Below are 13712 nucleotides of genomic sequence, written 5' to 3' on the forward strand. Positions count from 1 at the left end.
TCTCCAGAGAGGTATTGCAAAGAGTAATAACCTTGCACTATATCCTTAGAATATCTACAGAAATCAGTCAAAACTTACAGTAAGCCTTGTGTCCTTGTAGACACTTCAATTAAACCAGGTTCCCAATGCCCTCTCCCAGGATAACATGAAAGAGTCTTTCTGCAAAACATATTAGTAGTAATGGCTGTATCAGCCTCCCCTGAAGTGCCTGGAGTCAAGCACATTAGAATGAAAAAACTTCAAATAACAAATTTTCTCTTGGAAATTATTTGTCTGTGTCATTAATAGCAAAGCTAAGAGCCAAAAAACATGAGAAGGGAAGTGGGTTTATTTTAACTTGAATTGTAATAGTTGCCCAAGAAAGGAGTGCCTCAGTGAACAGTTACAACTAAGATTTACTTGTCACTAAATGCAAATACAAATAACTACATTTTTCAAACTATCTAGTAACTGTTAATTGTGATGCAAGAATGCACCATTGTAATGGTCCAAAGATTAAGGCATAGAAAAGGCAGCCTAACTTCTAAAAGGGATTGTGTGACATGAGTGGCAGCACTCACCAGTTTTAGACTCAACAGCCCCTGAACTCTCTTCCAGTCTTTTTTATAACACAAGACAAGAAGGAGACCTCCAAAACCTGGCTGTTCTAATGGATGTTGATTGATTGGAGAGTCTTTCTGGTAATGCATACTAGAGACATAAAGAGCAGTGTTCCTTGAAAGGAGGGTCGGGAGCATCTGGGTCATGATGAAGAATGAGTATGTGATTTTCCTTGCAAGATCAGCCCACGCTAGCTGAGAGTGGAGGGGAGACTCTGTGGATCTGCCACATTCACTTGGGAGGATCACGCATGGCAAAGTTGCTTATTTCCACCCCCATCCTCTTTCCTCCCTTATGGCAGCCAAAGTGCTTGTGCAGCCACCCAAGAAACCAGACAGAAGAACTCCCATCTGGAAAAAAAAAAAATAAAAATCACAGGCTATTTTTTTGGCTGGGATCAGATTCCTGACCTGGTTCTGCACATAACTGCACAAACACTTAACGCTGGCAGTAGTGAGGGCGCCTGGCGGGAAATGGAAAAAACAGCTGGGAGTGGAGAAGGGTGGGGACAAGCCGGTTCAAGCAGCATTGCTGCTGAATGTGTAACCACAGTGTTGCAGTGCCGGTGCCACCAGTGGGGCTGGCCTCTGTGAAGGGGACATGGGAAGAAGATCTGCAATTCTTGGGCTTCAGCACTAGCCAGTAGAGACCGCTGGCAGCAGAAAGTAGGTGATGCTGTGTGAAGACTGATGCAAGAATTACTCTTTCCCACCATTCTCAGATGTGTTGTGATACTCAAGAGAGCCATAACCAAGACCACAAGAGTTTCTGTAGGACAACTACACTTCTAACAGCAAATAACAGGGCAACTTCACTTCTTAACCCTTCTCAGGCCTTGATTTTGTGTTACAAAAGTGTTTTGGTTTTGAGGCACCCTTTCTTCAGCTCATAATTTTTGGCCACTTCTTCACTGTATCAGGGAAGAAGTGTGCTACTGATCTATTATGGGTACACTCACCTGACTCAGAGGATATGAAAAGACCTTGACTTGTCTAGCTTTACAGAATGAAAAACCAAGAGGGATACTGATGCCAACTACAAATTCACTAAACTGGAAAACTCTAGGGAGATGGAAATGCTGCATTAGCACAGGAAATAATTAATAAACTGGCCAAGAAAAAAATCTAGATTAGAAATTAGAGGAAGGTTCTTGGCTGCCTAAGTGCTGATGTTCTGAAGAAGCCAACCAATGGAGAAGCAAGGACAATTCTACAACCCCCACCACAGCAGGGTGGTTGGAACTAGATGATCTTTAAGGTGCCTTCGAACTCAAACCATTCTATGACAAGAAAGCAAACTGGACTGGAGATGAAGTTTTTTAGTTTACTGAAAGGACTACCTGATATGGCTGCCCATGACAGCCAGGGGCTAACCCTGTCAACAACTCCTGTCCCAAGTCCTATTTTCTGTGTTTCACTGGTGGTTGCCTTTGAAGAGCAAAACTTGGCAGTGCTGTAGTGCATGCTGCTGCGAAAGTGAAGGCAAGTGCCTAGATAGCCAAAAGCCCATTTTCTGTAATTTTTTTTAGGAGCATTAGTCCCATTTTTTTCAATTAATGGTAGGTTTATAGAGTTCCTGGTTGGCAGGACTGGCTTTACCTTTTATAGGAGAGAACCACAGAGTATAGCCTAGTGTTTGGAAGAGTAGTAATCTTAAGGAAAGCTCTGGAGACAAAGAACGCAAAGATGCAAGTAATACTTCTAAAATTCTCCCAGAGGGTGATAAATGAACATGTATTTATCCAATGAATCATTAAATTATATGAAAGTAAGGCTAGAAGGGATTATAAGGAGTCACCAATTCCTTCTCATGCTCCAAGAGCACAGCGGGTCAGTGGTACCTGTCCCGTTAGCACAGACGCTGTCCCAGTCTGCTTCAAAAGCATTCCAGATGTGGAGATTTCCAAGACAGCCTATCCCAGTATTTCAGTAACACCATCCTAACAACTAGAAATGGTTTTGCTAATATCTAATAAAAAACCTTCCCTGCTGCAATTTTAGCCTGTTACTCTTATCCTCTCCACGTGGAAGAGAAGAGATTATTTCCTTCCTCTTTGCTGCAGTCGTTTAAATTTTTGAGGGCTGTTATCATGTCTCTGTTCAGTCTATACTTAAGAAAACAAAAATTCCTTTGCAGTTTCCTCATAAGTTATATTTCATAGATCTCTGAGTGCTCTTGTTGCTCTCTGAACTCTTTTCTGTTGAATTATTGGAGAGTTTTGAACTGTTAGCAGTCTGCATCAGCACAGGTGAAAATAGTCATAGGGGTGCAAGTGTGAGAAATAATCTTCTGCGTATTTGGATTGATAATGGGAGTCTGGAGAACAGACGGTAATTTTTGTGGGGTCTGACTAAGTGCAAGTTTTCTGTCTGTCCTTGAGAGAAAATCACTACTTCCCACTAGAAAGTCAGGACAGAAGCTAGACAAGAAAGACTCTTTTAGCACTCTTCAGCGTTTTAAAATGTTGCGGTAAGCCACAATCAAAGTGAGAATAGAGTAAAGGTAGATCAGGCTTTAGGAAGTCCAAGGTCACCTCCTGAGCACCAGCTGAAGCTCATGTAACTGGCTACTGATAATTCCCAGAAATCCTAGCAGCCCAACCTTGCTTCAGCTCTCAAAGGAAGGATTTGGAGCAATAAACCATGTCCCGTTTGGAGAACAGCTTCTGAAGCCTGAATGCTCTTTCCTGGGTGCTAGACTGTTGGATTTTGTCTTTCTTAATCAAACATCTGTACTGGAAAGGGAGATTAAGAACATTAATTAACCACAGGCCTCGCAGGGGAAGATATCGCTCAAGAAACAGAGAGCTCAATCGGACTACAGCTGACTGACACTTCCTTCAGCTCTTTGAGAGCTTAAGTGGACAAATAACTCTGATCTCAGTCCTTATCTTCTATACGGGAAGGTGTGAGAGGTTAGAAAAGGGTTATGTGCATTCCAGTATACACCCCCTCTCTTTAACACCTCAGTCACAGCCTACAGAAATTACAGGTTGCTTCATGCTCTTTTTCTCTCATTAGTTCTAGACAGACTGATACTTGAAGCTTTTTCAACAGCAGTGGGTCAGGAGGCACGCACGTGCATGCCCACACACACAGGCACACCCCCCATTACATGATTGTTGTTAACACTGCATGGTCTTTTAGAGAGTCATAATACATTCTTTTTTTCTGAGTCCTCCAGTGATTACCAAAACATCTTCCTGATACTTCTGAGCCTAAAACTTCCTGCTATCTAAATTTCCTTGTGGACATTTCTACTGACTCCAGTGCTTACGGCCTTGATCCATATCTGACTTCAGCCTCAGCAGTGTTTCCCAGCCTTGCTGTGCCAGGAAGCTTTGAAAATCATTTTCTAGGGTGAAGCTTGGAAAGCTCATCTAATTAAGACTCCCTATTATATGTTTCTTTGCTTTTCTTCTGGAAGTCTCCTCTGAATCTGGCTCTTGGGAACTAGGCAAAATGAGGATTTCCCCTTTTTGCCCCTTTCTGCATTGGTACTTTTCCTGGGGTTCCTCTCTGCTTAAACTGAGTCTTTCCCAAATCTGACCCTGGCAACAGATCTTGCCATGGGCATATTTTGCATGCTGTGAACAAATGCTGCAAAGTTCCCTATGTTTTCCTTATTTCACCTGTATGATATCTCCCCAAGGACTGTTTTGAAGCTCAAACACAATTGAGGATTACTCATGCAGACTAATTCATAATATTCACTCCCATTTGCTTCAGCTGAAGTTGAATATATTTTGCAGAAACAAATCCTCTACAATGAACAACTCCCAAATTCCCTTTCTTGTATCCTCCCTCCTTCCGGTGTTCACCCCCATCTCCCCACCTACTGCTGCAAAGAACTGACCCAACAATAAGCCAAGGGGTAGATCTGGAAATGGTATGTTAATGGCATTCCCTTTTGCCACCTTTGTTTATTCCCATCTTAATGCCACACACTAAATATAAAAGAAACCCTCAGCCTTGCTTACTTTCTCCCTTCCCCCACCTCTGCCCTCCTGACAGTTTCCAAATAAACCTTGAGACCCACTATCAGTTGTAAAGTCTAATCAATGAAAGGCATAGGAGCCAGTAATATGAAACCCTCTGCCTCAAGACCTTAGTGTTTCTTACTGAACTTCAGTCTTTAAGGTCAGGCATTTTAGGTGCTGTTTGGCTTGATGTTCATTGAATACAAAGTCAAACAAGGGGCAAGCCTGAGTAGGTTACTCCTCTGTTTACAAAGCAAGCAGCATACTGACTTCTGGCAAAGGGGACACTAAAAGGGCATCCTCACCTAAAGGACAGTGGAGAAAAATAGGGAGGGATTTTATATGGCTGGACCTGGAGCATCATTCTCAGTGGTCTGGTTGCAATACTGAGTATTGATGAGCTGCAGACAACTCAAGCAGCAATGACTGCAAGGCAGTGAAAGACATAATTTGCAAAGAAGTGTTTTAAAAGCAAAGCATGTGGAGGATATATAAAGTCAGTACCTCCTACAAAGCTCCTTTAAACCCACAGATAGTTCTCTTGTCTACAGCTAGCTTTTCAGCAGCCCTGAAAGGAGACAGGAGGAGAGGGGGAGATTCCACCAATATTTGAAACGGGAGTAGGAAGGAAGTTATTTAAGGAGGTAAAAACACAAGTATAATGGGAAGAAATTAAAACAGCAGCACCTGACACCATACAAAATTTACTGATGTTTTAGCATCATGTCTCCAGGAAGAGGAAGACCCATGTTTTTATGATGATTCTAATTTGATGTGATTTAGCTCTGAGAATTGTGCAGCAACAAGACAAAATAATTTATTTTTATGGTGGAAGGTGGGATTAGTAAATTTAATGCAGTTATTGGATCTGTGTCTTGAATGTACTTTTGGTTTCTTGCAGTAGGATTCCAAGGGAAAACAAAATTTTCAGGCTCAAAAATGGTTTCTCTACAGACATTTATGGCTACATTGTTCCTCCCTGCTAGGATTTCCCTACAACAAATGAGGACTAGGAGGTTTTAATGCCTAGTGTCTTCAAGCAATTTTGTCCACAAGCAGCTGAGATTTGTTTATATTTTAAAGACAGTCTATTTAGTTAAATTGCCAAGCCTTACAAGTGCTGTGGTTATGGCAGTGCCTCAGGTCAGGACCAGAAATACAAAGTGCAACAATGTGTATTATTCAGGTCATGTTACTGATGACAACTCACCCTGCAGTGGAAAGACATTCTCTCTCTTTAAAGGGCTTAAGAGCAACCATGTACTAACACAGTAACTATGTGTAAAATATATTTATTTGCTCTCAAACTCCCTTTTTGTGCTGTAAACTGCAAATCAAAAACTTGTGCTTAATCTGGTTTGACAGGTATTTTACATTATGTGATGCTGACACAAGAGCTACTAAAGCATTTAGCTTTGTTGCTTCCTCAGCATTTGTGATATTGGTGAGAAGCTCTTTTAAAGATCTCTTGCAGTAAAATTTCCCAGTGGAATGGGAGAATTTTAGACCTGACAGTGAGTCTTGATGAAAATTACTGGTCTCTACGGTTTTCATTCTGAATCAGACACAAGAATTTCACTGGTGTGGTTCCAAAGGCTTTGCTGGAATCCCTCTGATTTACACCCATATGAGATCAGCATTAGGCCCCAGTGTTTTCATTTTTCATTTGTTATTCTTGGCCCTAGTGTCCTTTTACCACTGTTGAATACAATGTTCCTAAAACACCAGATGTGCTTGTAAGATGAGGGAATATGGAAAAAAAAAGAAAAAAAAAAAGATTGCAGGGTTTCACTAAACAACACATGATCTTCCTTTGCCCCGTAGTCTGAATTCTGGACTTTTACACCAGTATAACTGTATTTATTTCTACAGGCCTATTTCTGATTACCATTGAGAAAAGCAGTTATAAATCCTTCCTAGTATAAATATTTTTGTTACAGTAGCTCCTTAACAGGATCACTGCGCTGTGCTCAGTATTAGCTTGTATAATGACTGATGCTTAATATACAACATTGGCCACAGATTTTGTACAAATTCTGGGTTTCTAATCACTTTTATAATACTTCAATCACTATATTAGTTACTGGTTTTGAAATATTATGGGCACTGTTGCTCTTTCACTACAGGCTAACTCAGTGCTCGTATTAGGTGCTTGGAGATCTTAAGTAACATAGTTATTACACATAGTTTATTCCAGTTACCACATAGTTTATACCAGTTAAAACTGGTGGGAGATCCAAATCTGCCCCAGTATACACATTCCTTTGATGTGGTAGGAAGAACAGGTTCAAATCTGCAGAGTGCTGGCCACTCCAATCTTAAAGAGCAAAGCATTAAACAAACTGCTGAGCTTTAGTTGAATGAGTAATGTGACCAAATGACCCATTTGCTCTTCAGACTGCACAACCAAGCCCTGTGTGAACAGGGAAGCCAAGGCTGTGTGTAATCACTTGAACTATTTTGTGCTTGAACCTGAGACCTGGCTACTATAGCGAGCTGCTCACAATGTCATCTCTTTAAAAGGTCTGAGACATCTTCACTGGTTATGGAAGTTACAGAGAATTGTTTTCTCCCATCTTGAAGTCATTCATTCACTATTGCCACTGAAGAACAGGATGAAGGTAAGGGAAATGAATGAATGAATGGAAAAAAACAGTCAGAGAGCATCAACAGCATTCTACTGTGTATCCCATCAGAAAGTAATTATCTGTTTGTAAGGGTGAGCTGTTGCTAAATTAGTCATTTGGGCTGATAAAAGTTTTGAAACACTTCTTAAAGTACTGACAGTCATTTGGGCAGCAACAGTAGATTCAGTACTTTAGAACCATGTTTTTCTCTCATTTATACTGCAGTATTTTTGGAGTTGATCCCTGATGTCAGAAATTTACTTCAAATTAACAGGGGTACAAATTATGCTAGAATCTACTCCAGCAAATGTCCACTTTCTGCTGCACCCACAAATCACAATGAAATCAAGCAACGGGAGCAAGATCCAATCCTTCCCTGCATGTGCATGAATACAAGTATTGGTATTTCCAAGTGACAGTGTATCCATCCTGGTTAAACCATGAAGTGGGGGTCTGGCAAGGTAGAAGAGAGGATGAAAAGGTGCTACCCTTGACACAGCCTTGCTTACCAGAGATCCATAACTGACTCACATCCACTGGCAGAAAGCAGAGACCTTGTAGCAGACACCTATCAGTGGGATTACATCAGTATGGTCACTTATTATGTCTGTTTCTCCAGGCACAAATTCTTCTTAGGAAGTACTCAAAATGCAGAGTTAGTCCCTCTTCTCCTGAAAAATATTAGAAAACAGTGTTGGCAGTACTTTCCACTGAGCCAATCTCCAGCATGTTATTTAGCAGGCAGAGTGTTTTATATGGTGGTGGCTTTCAGCTCAGAAGTAAAACCAGGGACTTAAATAACTGTGTCACATAAAATCCTGTATCACTTTCTTTGTAAATGTCTCTTATTCAGATAACATCCTCAATGGGTAATTAATTAATTTCTGTCTAAAATTCCCTCTTAGTGTTATTAAGAACACGATATTCAGTACTTCATGCTTAGATCCCTCAGGTATTACATGCTCTCTGCCTAAAACACTGTCTCTCATCCCAGAGGTGGCTGAATTGCAATGGTGAGCAAAATGCTCTTTGAGTATACAGTAAATAATCGGGTGGTGAATTAGATTAGATGCTGGAGATCTATGGACAGAGGATACAGCATATAGTCAGTCACTCCTTCACAGTAGTATATGTGGGTGCTGAATGATGGGCAAAGTGAGAAGGCCAAGAGTGTTGAGAATCTAACAACATAAACTAAAGGCTTAGAGTGAGCCATCCTTTCTCTTCTTTTCATACTCAATTTTTCAGTGTTACAAAAGAAGTCACATTTTAAAAGGATTTTCTATTACATAAGTAAAAGGTGTCAAAGACATTAAAAAACTACAATCATCTCTGTGGCTTTCCTTTGTCTTACCCAGTGAATTTCATCTGGGATCTGAAGGGGTTGCTCAAAGCATGAGACAACATAATAACTATGTTCATGTTTTAAAAAGTCTACTAGGGTGATAGTTCTGTGTCATGGATCTAAATGACAGGTGACCAAATACCTGTGCTCCAGAAGTTTTAAGAACATGACTGAAATGCACTGAAGGTAATGGAAACATCCCTAGTGACTGTAATGTAGAACCAGAACTTTTCATTCTGCCACCATGCTTGTGCAATTTCAAATGTTTGCTCTTTATGCTGTAAATTCTCCACTCCAGTAGGTTAATTATGTATCAACATTCCTTTACAAAGTGATTGGGATGTTCCTCAAGGTAGTAAGCAAAAGAAAAATAAATACGTGTTATTTTTCAGTCCACCATCCCATGCTTAGTTATAATTGAATTTCATGTCTTGAAAAGTGTCAGGTTGATGGCCCAGGCGCAGACATTCTTCTTTCATCTACAAACACTTACTCCAGCAGCAGAACAAAAGCCTTCTCCATACTGATCCCTGACAGTACATCTTCAAACTGAAGAGACTTCAAATGGCAGGCCCTCTAAGTCCTTGATCTGTCTGGCAGCCTCTGTAACAAAGCGGCAAATTTGTGATGGTGCTTTTTATGATATGCTTCTCTAGCAGAGGCTCGACTGGGAGTCTCAAATTGTCTCAGAGATCAGTGCTGTCTAACATCATTATTCACTGGTGTTCTAAAAATAGTTCTGATCAGATTATAGTAGATAGAAACCCACAGAAATGGCTTAGAATGCTAACAGTTTATTTTTGAATAAATGGAATTTTTTCCTAGTGAAATCTATCATTATGCTAAAAAAATATTGTTCCCAAAGGAAAATAGTTTATTTTTTTATATGCCTGTTAACTAATATGAAGGGTGGTTTGGTTTGTTTTGTTATATTTTTTACAAAAAAAGCCCAGACTGTGGAAGCCAAGAAATATGATAACAAAAGCATTTCTCACAAACATCACCAGTCTTGTGGAAATGCTGACCATGATACCTGATTATATCAGGCATCTGTGACTGCCCATCGTGTAGGAGTTACAAGGTCACCATGACCTAAACAGGCAAAGGAGAATCATAGTCTTTCCCAGTATATAATCTGTAGCAAATGCAAAGCATATTGGGCATTACGAGTTAGCGTGATAAGGTAACCATCTTGCTTATAGATGTCTGAAATAGGACTTCCAAAATCCACTGTTTATAACTATCAAACTTCATCCTGACTCACTTGTTTTTCTTCTCTTTATAGTAGATTTACTGCTTCAGGAGCAGTTCTTCCTTGAAAACTGGTTTAGAAATGTTTCCTGTCAGACAGCACCAGTCATCTGAATGAAAATGTCATCCTTAGAAACTGGCATTTTATCCTGGTCCCCTGCAGATGAAGGCTCTGAGTCTTCACTACCTGTTCCATGATTTGAAACATCAGAACCAGTTTTCCCTCATCACTGAAGGCTGCTGGCAGTGTGCATCCCTAAGGAAGGAGAAAAGGGAGGGAGGGAAAAAAGTGGAATAGCTTTACAAGCAGCTTGGATGGAGGGATGCTGATAGAGGAAAGTTCCTGCTCTTTACCATCACAGGACAGTCTTGCCTCCTGCCAGTTTATGATAATGAACACCATGGACACTCACCTGAAAGTGTCTCAGTTTAAGCTTTTTTTCCCCATAATGAATCAAAGGAAAGGAACAATTCAATCCATCAAATAGGAAAAATCCCTGGTGCTTCTGCCCAGGCAGAAGTGCCTGTTGGGATACCCTAGAAGAAGGGCTGCCTTTGTGTTGGACTGTTGGACGGGTCTCTGTGTCCATCTCCTGCCGAAGCATTGCACCTCCTCCTCCTCCCTATTTGCATCTCTCATCTGGGACCCATGCCCTGGGGCGAATTCCCAGCACCTGTGCATTTTTCATTACAGAACTGGACCAGCTGCTTCTGCCGGCTTCTTAGAGGGCCAGCACGCACTGCTATTATCAGCAGCAGGGGAAGAAGGACAGTGTGTCGTTCTGCCAGCCCCTACCTAAAAAAGAAAGTTGCAATTTACCTTTCAGTGGTCCTAAAGTAAGCATGAAGGGTGGACTTGTACCCAGAGATGGATGGTGCTTCGGGAAGCACTGGGAGATGGAGGAGCTTTCTCACGTGTGGAGCAGGGTGTGACAACAATTAGGTTTTCTTTGAAGCAATGAGGAGAAAAAGAGAAATTCCATTCACATCGCAAGATTTTATTCTCCGTTTTTTTTGTTCCTGTCTAAAGGTATCTATCTGAGGTGCTCCTGTATCCTAGCATAACAGAGATCCAATGGATAATAAAAGCAATTAGAAAACTGAACCGCAGAAAAGAAATCTAAGGAAACAAAATAGAGCACAACTAAAAAAACAAATCATATTTACACTTGCAAATGCATTCTCAGGTTAGCCAGAAATATTTTCAAGGAATACGCAAAAAGAAAATAAATTAATTCCTATGACCCACAAGTACACATCATGTTGTACTTCAAAGGTAAATAAAGACTGGCCAACAGGGATGACCTAATTTTCTGAGGAAACTATACAGTAGCCAGACCTTTGGTTCTGAAAATGCCTTTTGTGAGTTCTCTGCCCAGTGAGCTGTGTGGACTTACTTCACTGTTACACAAGCCTGAAAGCCTCTTGAGCCTTGGACTGTGTGTACCAGAGTTCTGAAAACTTCTGATTGTTTCAAATGTCTATTTTGTTTGAAATCTTTTATATACTTGAACTGTTTTCTATCTCTATAAAATTTTTACTCTCTCCTCAGTTCTTTTAGTACAGTTTAGGAGCAACTCCATAGAAATCAGTGGTGCTTGTTGTATAACCTGCCTTACTGAAACACTGGGGTATTTTTTTAAAAAAATTGTTTTTCCAGCAGCATTGGCATTTCCTCCCCCTCCCCAAACCATCTCACCTTTTTCCAGTTATCTATTCTTTTGACTATTATTTTAAGTACACCAATAACAATATTGATGTAAGTTCAGTCCAGAGCGCTTAAAATAATAGCAAACCGCAGGCAAACCCTTTGGCTTCTTTTTAGTACTCAGTGTGGAACTGTTAGCACAAAAGCTGATAGCTGATAATGAGCAACCCTATTGTGAAGGATGCTGGAACACTAAGCTGTTTTTGCGGGCTGATCCAAAGTATAAGGAAGTTAATGAATGGCTTTATACTTCGGGCTCCAAGATGATGGGCTGGTATCAGGTTTTAAGGGGATGTATAATAGGCTAATTGTTCTGAACAGATAACAGCAATTTGCAGCTGGATGAGTATAATGGGGCATTCATTCTAGAATGTTTTTACATGTGGTAAAGCAATTTTCTTACTCTTTATAAACATATTTACCAAGAAATTTAATACAAGAGAAAATTAATAATGTTGGAAGAGCTGGATTCTGTAACTGGGATATTCTACCTGCATACCTGGTAGCAAATTCGTCTGCTCTTTGGAAGGGTAGTTATACTCAAAATGGTGGCAGGATGTACTGTAGAGTGTTGTATGCTACCTATGTTGCCTGCAGAATTACCAGAAAAGACAAATACAAATATTATCAGAATGGCATGACAATGAGAAAAAACCCCATGCAACACGACAAAAAGAATGAAACTATTCTCAGTTACATATCTGCAGTCCAATTGATCTCTGCGGGGTTTGCATGGTTTTAGTGCACAAGAGTGATGTTTGCCTCAGAAGATCTAAAATAAAAGTACAAGGGAATAACTGATGACTAACAGGGAAGTTCAAGGGAAAGACCCCTATTATAATAAGAAGTATCTATGGCCGTTGTACTTGGAAAACAGAATGACTGAAAATTAATTTGATAACCTTATGGAGAGAAGAAGCTGAAATGGCAAGCCTGAGCCCTTGCACTAGTTGCAGCCTGTGCTACCCTGCAGACAGCCAAAAGGGGAGCTCCAGCTGCAAAACCAGGAGTCCGAGATAATAATCGTTTGGAACATTTGTGCCAAGAAGTGTGGCTCCATTACTGCTCTCCTACTAATGCGGAGGATAATAGAATCAGAAAGATGCAGGTCTGGAAGGGGCCTCAGTATGTCCTTTAACTGGTTTCCTGCCCGAAGGCACAATGAACTGTACTTATGCTGTTTCTGGTAAGTGTGTGCCTAACCTGTTCTTAAAGGACTCCACCGATGGAGGCTGAGGGCAGGTTCAGAGGGCAGGTGGTGATGACACCTAAGGTGGGATGGCAGGATGGAAAGGCACACAGAGGTGGACAACCAGTTAACCAGGAGGAGCTGAGTGCAAGAGCAAGGGAATGTGATAAAAAGAAGGAAAAAAGTGAAAAATTTTAGCCATAGCATCTATAGGAAAAATCCAAAGAATGTGGGGCATAGGATACAAAAGCCAGAGTAAAGCTGTTTGTCAGGAATTAGTGGAGGAAACCTGGAGTTCACACAGGAGGAAGTTAGATATGAGAAGGAGGACCTGTGTGGCAGGAAAGTGCACTAGTACTAGATTCCCTGCACATTTTATTATTTGATTTTTTAAAAATATTTTTCTTCTTGTTGCTTATCAAACGATCCTATGAACGTTCACGCAATCATTACCTTGAGGTCTCTTTAGATGCCCAGAGCATACTTTATGAATTGCTGCGATCTAGAGGTGGTTGTTGTAATTGATAGGTCTATGAGTAAGGGTCTCCTGATAAACACTTAAGTGCTTCCGTATAAAAATAAGAACACATTACAGTCAAATGTGAAAGCCTAGCTAGTGACATTAAGTTCTTTCCTGGACATCTGCCAAATAATGCTGCCATTATAAAGCTAGATAAATATAAATATATGCTGCCAAATAACGCTAGACCATTAGAGGGAACTTCTTTCTAAGATAACAAATTTGATATATACATTTTTACAAGCAATTTGCATCTACTGAAAATAGTAGACCAGTACCAGATGAGGAGGGGAACGTAAGAGAAAGGAGGAGAAAATGGAGGCTGAGCACTTCACCTGGTATAAATTAACTTGCTGCCTGTACCAGCTGACTTGACAACACTCATGGAGGGTTGAAGACAAGTTGCAGAAAGGCATCCTCAGGACTTTGTTTATATACTGAACACCTCTACGATTCCAATGTTGTTCAACCAGTTAGGCTTATCATATGGGAG

Source organism: Athene noctua, chromosome 3 (genome assembly GCF_965140245.1).
Source record: "Athene noctua chromosome 3, bAthNoc1.hap1.1, whole genome shotgun sequence".
Taxonomy (NCBI): domain Eukaryota; kingdom Metazoa; phylum Chordata; class Aves; order Strigiformes; family Strigidae; genus Athene; species Athene noctua.